A 13,454-nucleotide genomic window follows, 5' to 3' on the forward strand; every position below is an offset into this window, starting at 1 on the left:
AATTTCCGGAGCGCGCCCTTCACTTCGGCGTCTCTCATAATCATATCGTGGTGTTGGGACGTTAAATCCCACAAATCAATCAATCAATCACCTCTAGGTGGCAATAACAATCGAAAGACGAAGGTATCTCTCTGGCTCGGCCCCTCATCATTAGAGATGAAAAAAATCAACAGAGGCGTTCACCCTGTTAATTTTGTTGTACCAGCGCCAGTAGGACCAGTGCAAGGAGGCGCTGTTCCTACATTTGCGTTGGTTCGACAAGAATACGTAGAGGAAAGATGTGAATGGCATCTACGCATACGAGCATACAACAATTGCGTTCGTTGTATAGAAGAAGCTGAGCTCATGCTACCTTGTACTGCAAGTTGGTCATCAAGTGACATGCTACTTGTCACGCTACTTGAAGGTTGTGCTTTGCACGGTAACGGCAAATATGTGGTTCAATACTGTTCCTGCCTTCATTTGGCTTTCCTTTGAGGGTCCATGTCTGTGTAAATCAGATATTGTGTATCTTTTGCTAACTTTTTCTACGATCCCCATTTCTGAGCATGATATGGCGTTCTTCTTTTCAGGTTTTATTTGTCACAGCTGCCCACGCTCAACAGGAGCGACAACATAGCAAGCCACAAGAATAATTCTTTTGACCTGGCCACGACTTTTTTATTTATTCATAATTGTAATTATAAATATGACAACATACGCTGATATATGCAGCTTATTTTGCACAAAATAACCTTATGCACAAACATGGACAGTTGCAAGCATCTTAACGACAAATACCTCATCTTCTTCATTAGAATTCACAGAGTCTTCTCGAGCATACTGTATTATTGTGTTGGAAACTTTGCGGGGTTTTTACGAGTTCTTTTTTCTTTGCAGTCGCCGTGGTTGCTCATATGAATACTTCAGCATTTTCAATAGTTGTTGCGCCAAACTTGAGCATGTGTCAATAGAGTAGCTTGAAATAGCCGTATGGTCGCTTGACGCTTCAAAGAGTGTAATGGTACCTACGTAGAGCTGTCACTAACAATAGTCATCTGACTCCCTCAAAACTAGTAGAGTGAGCCTTCGCAAGGCAGTCCTTGAATTCTTCTTAAAAGGATCACGTTTTTCTGTTTAAGCATGCCGACTCTGACCCACCAAAAGATTGTCTATGTATTATTCTTAAGAATGTCGCATACGTGGCAAGTCAGAACCTCCCCGCAAAAAAGTCACACATACTCTTTTTTTTTCTTTGCTGGAGTGTACTAGTATAGACAATAAAATTGTCATATCATTCGAGGCAGCCACCGCGTATTCTAAAGCAGCTGCTCACCTTATTTTCCGTAGCATCCAAACTTGCTCGGCGGTATTAGTTGCTCAGAACTATGACTTTCTTTTTGCTGGATATGTCTGGTTTAACGTCCGAAAAGAACCATGTGTTAATGAGATACGCCGCAGTGCAAGACTCCGAAAATTTCGACCATTTGAGGTTTTTTAACTTGCACTCAATTCTGAGCACAAGGGTCTACAGCATTTTCACCTCCATCGGAAATGCAGCTGCCGCAGCCGGGATTCAATACCGCCACCTGCAGGTCAGCAGCAGAGTACTTTAGCCACTAGATCACCACAGCGGGGCAACTATCATTTTGTTCATCTGATGAAGTTTTTATAAAAAGTTAGAAAACCAATAAATTACAAAATATCAACCTGTGATAAAATCTTTATGAACAATCACTTTGTTCATAAAAATTTTATCAGAATTTTCACCACATTACGAAATATTCTAATCGAGTACGCTTGTTTAGTTCTTCTTTGCTAATTATTTTTCTTGCGATTGTTTTATTCAAGTCATCTTAGTGCATCGAAAACATAAGGCTAGTAAAAATATTTCTTGCCTTTCAATCACAAAAGCTTAAGATAAACGATAGCTGCTACCTCATTCAATTTTCAAAGCCCAAACTCTCGTGGCCTTACTGATATGCGGTATATTTTACATCTTTTCTGGGTAGGCCCTCGATGTGTGTTTTGAATATCGGCAGTGCGTTGTGTGAAGCTTAGCGTGAGAAAAAAAAGAAAGTAGGCATTGCTTGCGGGTACTTACCGCATGAAATAAAACTGTGCGCTCAAAAAACGTAAAAACAGAAAAAACAAAAAGTACACGTAATCTTCATTTTGAATCGTTCGAACAAATTTCTGCAACCTTGCCTTAGCGTTATGCAAATCGTAGCTAATTACTGCGCTCTCAAAAAAAGTGCATCTCTTCAGTTTCATTATCACGATGACTCGTCATTGATTTTCACTCCACATATGTCACCAAGCCTCTTGATTTTATTACTGCTTTCTTTTACCTGCAATTAAACGGGGAAAAATTTAGCCCCCTATACAACCACTTAACATCGCCATACTTCCCATTTCATACATTGTCCTGGCTCTCTTTGAACAACTAATCGTTCTATTGCAAAAAAAACATTACATATAATAAAAACAGTTGTATATAGGCGTTTTGGCAGCGCAGTGTTGATGTGGTAATTTTTATGCATATAGGGCGCAAAGCGATTCTTCAACTTCGTTAGTAGTGTAACAAAAGTGAAAAATTATAACATACCACATCGAGGGAACGCTGCTCTGTAAATTTCTTGATCATCGCCTCACTTATTTGCCACGAGGCCCGTACTTCTGAGGATAGGAAAGTCGCTTCCGTATCTCCCGCCGTTGTTTATGGGAGAGCTGTCTTAAGCTAGGTGGAAGAGGTCTCCATCTTGGGGGTGGTGGGGAATGGCTGCTCAGGCGAGAAAAGCGTGGTGGAAGGTTGACAGAAGAAACTGTTCCGGGGTACGGTTCAGGCGATGCTAGAGCAAGCGCAAATGGACCTCCATCTTCTATCGCGCACAGAAGAAAGGCTTGGCCAACGAAGGCGATTATCTGGGTAAAAGCAAAGCCCCTCATCACGCTTGTATAGTGTCGCCACTCATGGTGCACGCGGTAGTGATTCAAAGCTGTTATAAACCCGTGTGCACAATTAAGCGTGCCCGCATTTTTCAATACATCAATGCTGGCTGATGTCTTCAAAGTGATTTGGAATGATCAAAAATAACTGCTCGCAAATTTACGCAATGTCACATCTTTCATGGTTTCACTAGCTTTCAAAATGAGCCCCAATGATTGAGATGTGACTCCAAAACCTAACTCCTATCTGATGAGGGAGGAGGCACGTGTCTTCTACGTCGGTGATTTTTCCGTTGTTTTAAACGGCTACGTGGGATAACAATAAAACCAAAGTGATTACAGCACAAAGAAAGACACACGGCAGCAATTGAAGACCAGCACTCACCACCGTTTGGCTCATTGTCCTTTGTAATTTATTACGCTTTAATAACTCTCGAAATAGAATACCACCAGAGCCGTACCACCACTTTGCTTCAATATAGCGGAAACCTGCTGTATTTGTTCTCAGATTTAGGTAACCGACTTCTTATATCACAAAAACTCGCAATAAATAGGCAAATTACATTTGGGCATCCGCTTTTATTTTTCAGGCTCTGGCACCTGCTTGCGCTATAAGAACCACACACTGATAAACCATGTCTGCTTATGTGCGCCCATCTAAAGTTCGTTAAAATAACAACTGCCATGTTGGGCATAGGAAACGCCCTTGGCGAAGCTTGGTCACTGTACCTAAAAAGTCACAGTTACGCCGAAATGGCGAACCAATGGAAGTGGTACTAACGTATTGAAGTTATTTACGAAGCAAGGCTAGGTCAGATTTTAAAAACAATATTATTTTTAGTAAGCAAGCGCTTGCTAAACAACGTTTTCTGTGGCGCGGCCACAGAAGATGACAACAAGACTCGTGCGTAAGTGACGGCGTAGGTGAGAAGCGCCTAGAGTGGGCTGCGCATGCTAGTACTAAGGGATATATGTCGTGTGTCGCTGCTGGTGGAAGTTACGTGTAGAGAGTGGCGTAATCGTTCAGCTGTTATGTATACGTTGTGTCATGCCGCCCCTACCGAGGTAACGCCCTGCGCATGCGTGCCTTACAGGCACATATATATATTCAGAGTTAATAAAGAGTACGGGGGCGTTTTCCCGTTCGTGTTCAACACGGTGTCGTTCGTCACGGAAACCCGAAATGGTGTCAGAAGTGTATCGCACTGCTTTTCGAGCTATGGCGAGTGCAGAAAATACAAGTTTCTGCCAGCCCTTCCCGGTACAACCACCAACAAGCTTCAACTTTGACAAGGTGTCAGAGAGGCCGGCGTGGGTGCAAGGCTTCGATGATTATCGATTTGCTTCCGGCCTTAGCGAGCGAACTGGGAAGGCCCAGGTATGTACGCTGATTTATACGATGGGGCGACATGCTCGCAACGTATTTTGGACCTTTGAATTATTGTAAGAACAGTCCAAGGACTATGAAGTGGTGAAGAAACGTTTTGACGCATACTTCGTTGCCACACGGAATTTGGTCTATGAAAGTGCGTGCTTCCATCGTCGCCACCAAGCTGCAGTTGAATCGGTAGACCAGTACGTGACGGCGTTACATACGCTGGCAGATAGGTGTGACTATTGCGTGATGAAAGAGAGGATGATCCTCGACCGTTTCGTCGTTGGACTATGGGACTGCAAGCTGTTCGAGGCCCTCCAAATGGACGCAACACTGAATCTTAAAACTGAACTGTCCAGGGCAAGAACGAAAGAAGCGATACAACAACATCAGCTTGACAGCAGTGCACACCACCAAGCAACCTGCCTTGAGGTCGACGCAGTTCAACGTGAAGCTTGCGGGTGGGCAGAGCACCAATGGGTCAACAAAGACGTCTGAAAGTGTGTGGCGTGTGGCAGAGCCCGTCATTGGAAGTCATCGTGTCCTGCAAAAGGAGCAATCTTCTACGGGTACCAACGACGGGGCCACTTCGCTGCAGTGTGCCCACAAAAGCAGGACTTCACGAATGCCGATGCAAGTGCATCCGAGGTAGGCCTGTGCAGTATTTGCCGGAGTCATGCTTCGAGTGAGCAATTAGATCGTAGGGGTGTAACGTACTTTGTTGGGACTTTGGCTGGTACGTTTGCAAGAGCTCGCGTTGTTCAAGTCGCTATGAACGGGGTGACCATATCTGCTAAAGTCGACACAAGAGCAGAGGTCAACGTTGTTCCAGCATCTTTTCCTGGTGTACCGAAAGATCTACAGCAGTCTAACATAATTTTGAAGGGGCCAGGGCAGTGAAGTGTTAGACCTAAAAGGAAAATTCACTGCCAATATTCTGTGGAGACGATGTCCGGTTAGGCAGGACGTTTTTGTCATCAACTCGGCGAGTAATGTCAATTTAGGCTTGCCAGCAATAGAAGCTTTAGGAATTGTGAAATTTGCAGACGAGGCCTCAGTTCATCAAACTGTGCAAACGCGCTTCCCTTCTCTGTTCCAAGGTTAAAGTACCATGAAAGGAGAATACTGTATTAGTCTCAAAGAAGACGCAGTGCCCTATGCTATTCACACCGCTCGTCGTATACCTATACCGCTGAGGGATGGCGTGAAATGCGAGCTACAGGAAATGAAAAGAAACGAAGTCATTCGTAAAGTTGAAGGGCCCACCAAATGGTGTGCTGGCATAGTGCCTGTCTTGAATCCTTGCGGGCAAGTTTGGATCTGTGTTGATCTTACGCAGTTGAATAAGAGTGTGAAACGTGAGCGGTTCGTGCTTCCCACTGTTGATGAGACACTTGCACTGCTTAGCGGAGCAATGGTGTTTTGTGAACTTGACGCGAACTCGGGATTCCATCAGTTAAAGCTAAGCAAGGGCTGTCAGCTACTGACAACGTTTATTAATGCTTTTGGACGTTATTGCTCTGAACGTCTACCGTTTGGAATACCATCTGCTCCTGACTATTTTGCAAGGCTAATGTGTGAAATCCTTGATGGAGTGCCGGGGATCTTAAACCTAATGGACAATGTACTGGTCTTTGGTTCGTCTCAGAAAGAGCATAATGAGAGACTGTTCCAGATTTTAAACTGATTGGCAGAAGCCGGCGTAACCCTGAAACGGGAAAAATCCCAGTTCAGTGTAAAAGAGCTTTGTTTTTTGGATGCCGAGGGAGCGAAAATGGCATACGACCGGACTCAACTAAAATTAGGGCGATCAGTGATATGAAGCCACCGGAAATTGTAAGCGACATGCGCCAATTCCTTGGCCTCGCAAATCATTGCTCGCAGTTTATACCCAACATAGCAGACAAGACCGCGCCGTTACGTCAGTTGCTGCAAAGGAACAAGGAGTGGAGTTGGGCTGCACCTCAGCAGATGACCTTTGACAACGTAAAGCAGGTCATCTGTTCCGATAGATGTATGGCGAAGTTTGATCCGCAAAATCCAACTATTCTTTCTGCAGACGCATCTTCGTACGGTTTAGGGGCAGTTCTGCTTCAGGTACAACAAAACAAAGAAAGACGGCCAGTTGTGTTTATATCCAGATCATGGACACCAACAGAAATGCGCTAGGCGCAAATTGAAAAGGAGACCTTAGCTCTAGCCTGGGCGGCCGAACGTCTTGAAAGTTACGTGCGTGTGCTTTACATAACGCTGGAAACAGATAACAAACCGCTAGTCACATTGCTAGGAAGGACCCCGCTTGATTTGTTGCCGCCGCGCATTCAGCGATTTCGAATGCGTCTGATGCGATTCAGTTTCGAAGTGGAATATGTTCCCGGGAAAAAACTTGGAAATTGCTGACGCACTTTATAGAGCGCCAATGCGACTGCAAAAGAGTAAGGGCGTCCTTTCGGTAGAGGAGGTCAACTCGTTTTTTTCTGGGGTGTTGTCTGAGTTGGGCGAGTCGGACCAGTTTCGACTGGTTGCCGAAGAACAGGCAAAGGACAAGACCTGCCGTATGTTGTGCCGTTATCTTCGTGAAGGGTGGCCGAGACCAGCTTCGATGTCAAGCGTATTGAAACCATATTGGCAGGAGCGTGCAGCTCTGAGCGTCTGCAAAGGAGCACTCATGCATGGCACGCGCCTCGTTGTGCCGCATTCGCTCCAGAATAGAATGGTAAGTCTGCTTCACGAAGGCCATCAGGGTATCGTGAAGTGCAGGGCGAGAGCAAGAGAATTCGTTTGGTGGCATGGTTCAAGTTCTCAGCTTGCTACCGTGGTTGGCGATTCCCGCATGTGTTCACAGTTTCGAGACCAGCCTAGTGAACCTATGATCCCAGCCCAGACACCTAATCCCCTATGGCAAAGAGTCGCAGCAGATATCTTCCACCTCCTAGGCCGGAACTACTTGCTATTAGTGGATTATCTATCGCGCTTTCCTGAGGTGTGTTTGCTGACATCTCTTACCAGCACCAGCGTTGTTAGTCACATCAAAGATGTATTTGCAAGGCACGGTATTCCGGAAGTGCTGGTAACGAACAATGGTGCTCAATTTGTTAGTGAGGAATTTAGGGCGTTTGCGAGGGCTCATGGATTCCAGAGGGTGACGTGTAACCGCAGTACACGAGGTACCCGCAGGCAAATGGGGAGGTAGAACAAATGGTGAAAACAGTAAAAGGGCTACTCTTAAAGTCTCATGGTCCATTTGGCTCTGTTAGCCTACAGGGACACCCCGGGACTACTATGCAGAACACCAGCGGAGCTGCTCATGGGACGGCGGCTTCGCACCACCCTGCCTCTCAATCCAGACAAGTTGATTCCAAGGACGCCCAACCTGAAAGAGGTGCGGGAAAAGGATGCGGCTGTCCGAGACAAGCAGAGACAAAATTACGATCGCCGCCACACTGTCCGCCACCTTGTCCCATGGGCACTCGGGGACAGTGTCTGTGTTAAGGACTGCAGACGAGAAGGCGTCATCTGTCGGCGTGCTAAACGGCAGCGGTCGTATGTTGTTGGTTTGGAAAGCGGCCTCCAGATTGAACGCAACAGGAAATTGCTAGTCAAGCAAGCGCCAAGCGGAGTGCAGGAATCCTACGACGTGCCGTACGACTTTCCCCCTGGCCTGGAAAGTTCAATTGCTTGCAGCCAGCCCAACTCCCAAGCTCCCCCCTGCGATCGCACAGACGATCGCAGCAATGTTCAACTGCCACGAATTCCAGGCGAATATGTCACCCGATTCGGTATAATTATAGGAAAACCAGACCGTTATGGTAATTCTGAATGTAGTGCTGTAGGCAACTTTTGGACTTGTGTGTGCAGGTAACTTTTGACTGGTGTGTGACTCTCTTCGTTCTGTTCGGTTAGTCTGAATGCAATAAGAAATGCTCTTTACGGGGTTTTTAGAGTTCTTCTGTATGAAAGGGGAGATGTGGCGTAATCGTTCAGCTGTTGTCATGTTTACGTTGTGTCATGCCACCCCTACCGGGGTAACGCCCTGCGCATGCGTACCATACAGGCACATGTATATATTTTGAGTTATTAAAGAGTATGGGGGCGTTTTCCCGTTCGTGTTCAACACTGTGTCGTTCGTCACGAAAATTCAACATAGAGTGCATTTATATGTGGTGAGGCCCTCTCTCGGATGTGCTCATGATAGTGAAGCAAGACCCACATGGCGAAATAAATTACGTATTCTTTTATGACGTGTATGATTCAAATGCAGCAAATATAGTATCTTGTAGAAACACTGGTAAATATAAATAAAACACAGTTCACTCGATGACAGAGACAACCACCTTATGCTCACTGAAGTATCTTGGCACTGGCACGCACTGCACTCATGACGCAGCACTCTTTCAGAGCACAATATCTAGACGCGTGTTGGCTGCGTGACGTAAGACAGGAAGTGAAGTCCAAGTGTGGCGCGGAGTCCAAGTGTGCCACGAACTAGTCATTTTCACGTTGAAGTACACTCACGTGGAAGTCATGCACCTGTGACGATCACCGGCACATCATAGGCACATCGCACTGAAGTTGTGGATCAAGAACTTTCAGATTTCATTCCGCGTAGTTCCCGGTGAGATGTAGGCTGCTACAATGAGGGTGGGTGACATTTTGACTGAACGTACGTCGCCACAATTTAACTTCAGGGTGGCTGAAGTTCAATCAAAAATGCTCAGGATTTTAAATCACGAGAAAAAACACAAAAAAGGCACGCATATGCATAATTCCTGACGCAACCATATCGTAACACGAAGTGTCACCCGTTTTGATGACCGTAGTTTAGTCACGAAAGAAAAAAAGCGGCAGCATATCCATGGAGTGAATGATGGAGAGTGGGGCGAAGCATTCGTCTGTCCATTCGTTCTTGCTTCTGTCCATCCATGCGTGCATCTGTGTGACCGTCTATGCATCCATCCGCCCATCTGTGCGTGACTCTGTTCGTGCGTGTGCGTCCGTCCCTGCGATCGTCCATGCATCCGCCCCTGCGTTCGTTCATGCGTTCATCCATGCATCTGTCTGTGTGTCCGTTCGTCCATCTATTCAACACTCCAAGTACCACCATCTCGCATCTTTTCATCATAAATTACCCATATAGAAGCACCGCCCTGCAGAGGACATTCCAAGGACTAAACGAGAGGTGGCACAGGCACACTTTTTTACCACTTGCGCTTCAGGTCTACTTCCCTCCTTTAACCACCTCGAGTTCATGGTGTATTCTAGTTCACTGTATTCATGGCACTGTGGCCCAACGCTCGCTAAACCTTTCCAAAACCAAGGAAGTTACGCCCAGCGAGTATAGCGTAGCAACCTTTTCCTGTCAGATAGTAGTCAATGTACATGCCATCACCTGCTAATGGGAAATGAGAGACAGGAGAATTCGGCTTTTACTTTCTTACGGCTTGCTCTTCGTATCTACTTCCCACCTTTAACCACCTCGAGTTCTTTCATGGTATATACTAGTTCAGTGTATCCATGGCACTGCGGCTTTCTAAAACTAAGGAGGTTACACCCAGCGAGTATAACGTAGCAACCATTTCTTGTCAGATAGTGCTCAATGTACATGCCAATGGCTGCGAATCAGGATCGCAGCGTGCGCGTTAACTAAAAGCTGAAAGCTCCTGTCTCTCATTCCCCATTAGCAGCCATCGGCATGTACATTGAGCTTTAGTTTCTTATTGTTCAACAACGCAGGGAAAAAATCTCTCACCGGCACCACCTTGGAGGTCAAAACGTTATACTCGTTACATTCTACAACGGCTACGAGGGATGAACTGGTGCCGCTATGAAAAGCTTCGCCCCTAAAAAAAAACGGCCGCAACTGTCAACTCAGCTGAGAAGCACTCGCCCATTGACGGTGCCGCGACGCCACACGTCGCACGTTCTCTTTTATCTGGCGGCCGTACCTCTATTATGTCACTTCTAAAAACCATTGCGTGAGTTCGAACATTCAATCCCAACAAGTATTGGTGTCTTACAGAAAAAGTGACTATTTATTTATGGTACTACTTTATATTATCAAAGTGGCGCATATAAATATTCCTCATATTCTTTCTCAGTCTAATATCGCGTTATAAAGTGAGTGCTTTGCGTAAAGCCTGAACAGGCCGCTTCAGAAATTCACTTTACCTTTACTACAAACCTGAAATATTCCAGCTGCGAGCAAGTGGTGGATGTATTCATAGAAGGGTATAACACGCCATTTACTCAAGGCACATGCCCATTTCGATTTTCGAAATCTTATAGCTTCATCACTATAAAAAAGCTTGTCTTTTCCTTGCGCTACTTTGAACGATGGCGCCACATTGGTTCCAGATTTCTGACTCATTGGTTATACATAATAAGTCCCAAGCATTTTGTTTATTTTTCAGAAATAAAGGCTCCCTAATGAGATCTGTTTCCCCGCCTGTGTATTTGTGGTCCAACGGCTATTTTGTTGTTGTGATTTTAGTGAAGTTATCATGCTGGGGCATCACCTTTTGCCTAAGATGATTTTTGCTCATGAGTTGTCATATGTCATTCTTTTCATGTGTGGCATGATTTTCACCACAAGGTTTTATGTGCAGCAAACAGTTTCACTCGTTTGACATAAAGTGGAATCCTCGCATAAAGATATAAGCAAACATATAATTTGATATATATATGTATGTATATGTGTGTGTGTGTGTGTGTGTGTGTGTGTTTTCCGCCCCCTATATGTGAAATTAACTAAAAAGAAAAAGAGGGTAGCCCGTACCACCAGGAGGTATAACGGGCTCAAGCCAATCTAACGTAAATGAAGAGGGGAAACGTCCCAAGTTTTTATTTTTTTTTTGAAAAAATCAATTAGTTAAAAAATAACATGAGTAAAACCTAGTGAGTGCAGCATGAAACTGTAATAAATAAACTAGTTAGCTTCTCAGCAATGAGCAGGTCGATATGCAGCAGCAGTGTATTTCCCCACTTGAGTTTTTGGAGTTCGTGTGTGTGTGTGTGTGTGTGTGTGTGTGTGTGTGTGTGTGTGTGTGTGTGTGTATGTGCGCGTGTGTGTGTGTGCGTGTGTGTGTGTGTGTGTGTGTTTATTTTAAATGCATTGTCGTTGAATGCAGAAAGTTCAAAAACAAACCACGAAGTGGGAGGCGAGCCAGTGGTCTTGAGGATGGGTAAACGTTGACGAGGATGGTAGCAGTGGCCTCTGTGATGTCGAAGCCCATTTCTTCACCAGGAGTCATGTAGCCAGGCACGTCGGGCTGTCGTTCCAACCAGCGATGCAGCAGGGAACCTTGGGAAGCCTGTTTGCCGCTGCGAACTTAGACAAGGCGCCATTCGCAATAGCAACAAGGTTTAAAAAAAAAGGGGGGGGGCAGGATTAGGTACTTGCGCAAGCGTTGCGAATGCTATGGTTCGAGTACTTATGGAAAAAGGAGCAGTGATGCTATCGTTATCAGTCGCCAAGGTTTTCCCCCACCTTTGTTGGCATAACTGCGACTGTAATCGAGAGCATTCACGCAAAAGTTGTGATAAGGAGGTGATTCGGAGTATGAAGCGACGTCCTGATAAAGTGTTGGTAGCTAATGCGTGTCATGTGGATGTCATAGAAACAGAGTTGCACATGACAGTCACTAACTGAAGTAGATACGCGCGAGATTTTCTATTGGTCAATAGCCCATAATAATGCACAGGTAGTGTTGTATCACTTTTGGGCACACGTAAATGAGTCTCAATGTGTTGCGTGTTTGGGCATTCATTAAATTAGTGTTGTTCGCTCAAGCAAGGTGCACCACACATACACCTGTCCGATACAGTTATATTGAATTGATGAAGATAATACTGAAAATGTCCGTGACCAGAGAATAAGTGTGTTAGGCTTTTAGGAGGGGGGGAACCATTGAGGAATTTTGTACGGACTTGTGATCCAATGAAATAGCGTTGCCTCAGGTCCCTCAGTCTGCCAATGGGTGTGCCAATATGAATTAAAGATTTCATGAAACTGAGTTCGTACTGACCGAATTGATATTTTGGCGTAACGCACGAAGCCTGATTTCCCTCCTAATGCAGCTGCAGTGTCAGCTAGCTCATTTCCCAAAATTCCCATATGGCCAGGTACATGATACAATTTTTTAATTTTGCCTGACGAGATTATATTGTTAAGAAGCAGCTTAATGTTCCGAATTCTTTGATCGTTATCAGTGAGACTGGAAAGTTTCATTAGAAGCGATAGACAGCGTGTGTAAATGTGGACTGGCGTGTTAAAGTTGTTTGTAAAAACGAAATGAAGGGCTTCTTGGAATGCTATTAATTCCGTGTCGTATGCGCTTGAAGCGTTGCGGATCTGAAATTTTCTAACAGTTATGATTTTTCCATCCTTTGTCAAAGCAATATATGCCGCACCCGCCACGTAGGACGTGTATGAGCCGTCAGTGTATACGTGAATGGCTTTTGCTTTGAAAATAACCGCTTCTTGTGATGGTGAGAGTTTAGTTAAAGTAAATTTATATTTTTTACTGGGGTGATGAGCCCACGGACTGCATGGATATAGTATGTCAGCCGGTTTGAATGTTTTTACATCATAATAAGTTACGTTCCAGAGTATGAACAAGAAAAATTCTGCAGATTGTCTGTCCAACTCTAGTGGTAACGGATGCGCGTTAGCGAGAATCTGTAGGGATGACGTACGTGTGGTGTAAAATGCACCTGTTAAGGAAATTAAGACGGTTCGCTGAACTGATAAAACTCGCGCCCTAATGAATTTTGATGGGAACATAGGCCACCATACCGGAGATGCATACGTGAGAGAGGGCAATATCACTTGATGGTAGAGTCGTCTAATGAGTGTACTTTTTAATGAACGCTGCGATTTAACAAATGCGAGGAGCCGGGACGTGGACACTTCAGCCTTTCCTTTAATGTAGTTTAAAGAGGGTTTAAATAAGAAAATTTGGCATGAAAATTTAAAGAGGGTTTAAATAAGACGCCTAGAATCCTAATTTCTTTCTTGTGTTTGAGAAAAATGCCATCCATGCGGATAGATGGGCAGCGTTTTGATGTACCCATGTGTCCGTTATTAAAGAACACGAAGAACGACTTCTCGGCGCTTACGGTAACTTTTTGTTCTCGTGCCCAACCAGATACC

Source organism: Rhipicephalus microplus, chromosome 10 (assembly GCF_043290135.1).
Source record: "Rhipicephalus microplus isolate Deutch F79 chromosome 10, USDA_Rmic, whole genome shotgun sequence".
NCBI lineage: Eukaryota > Metazoa > Arthropoda > Arachnida > Ixodida > Ixodidae > Rhipicephalus > Rhipicephalus microplus.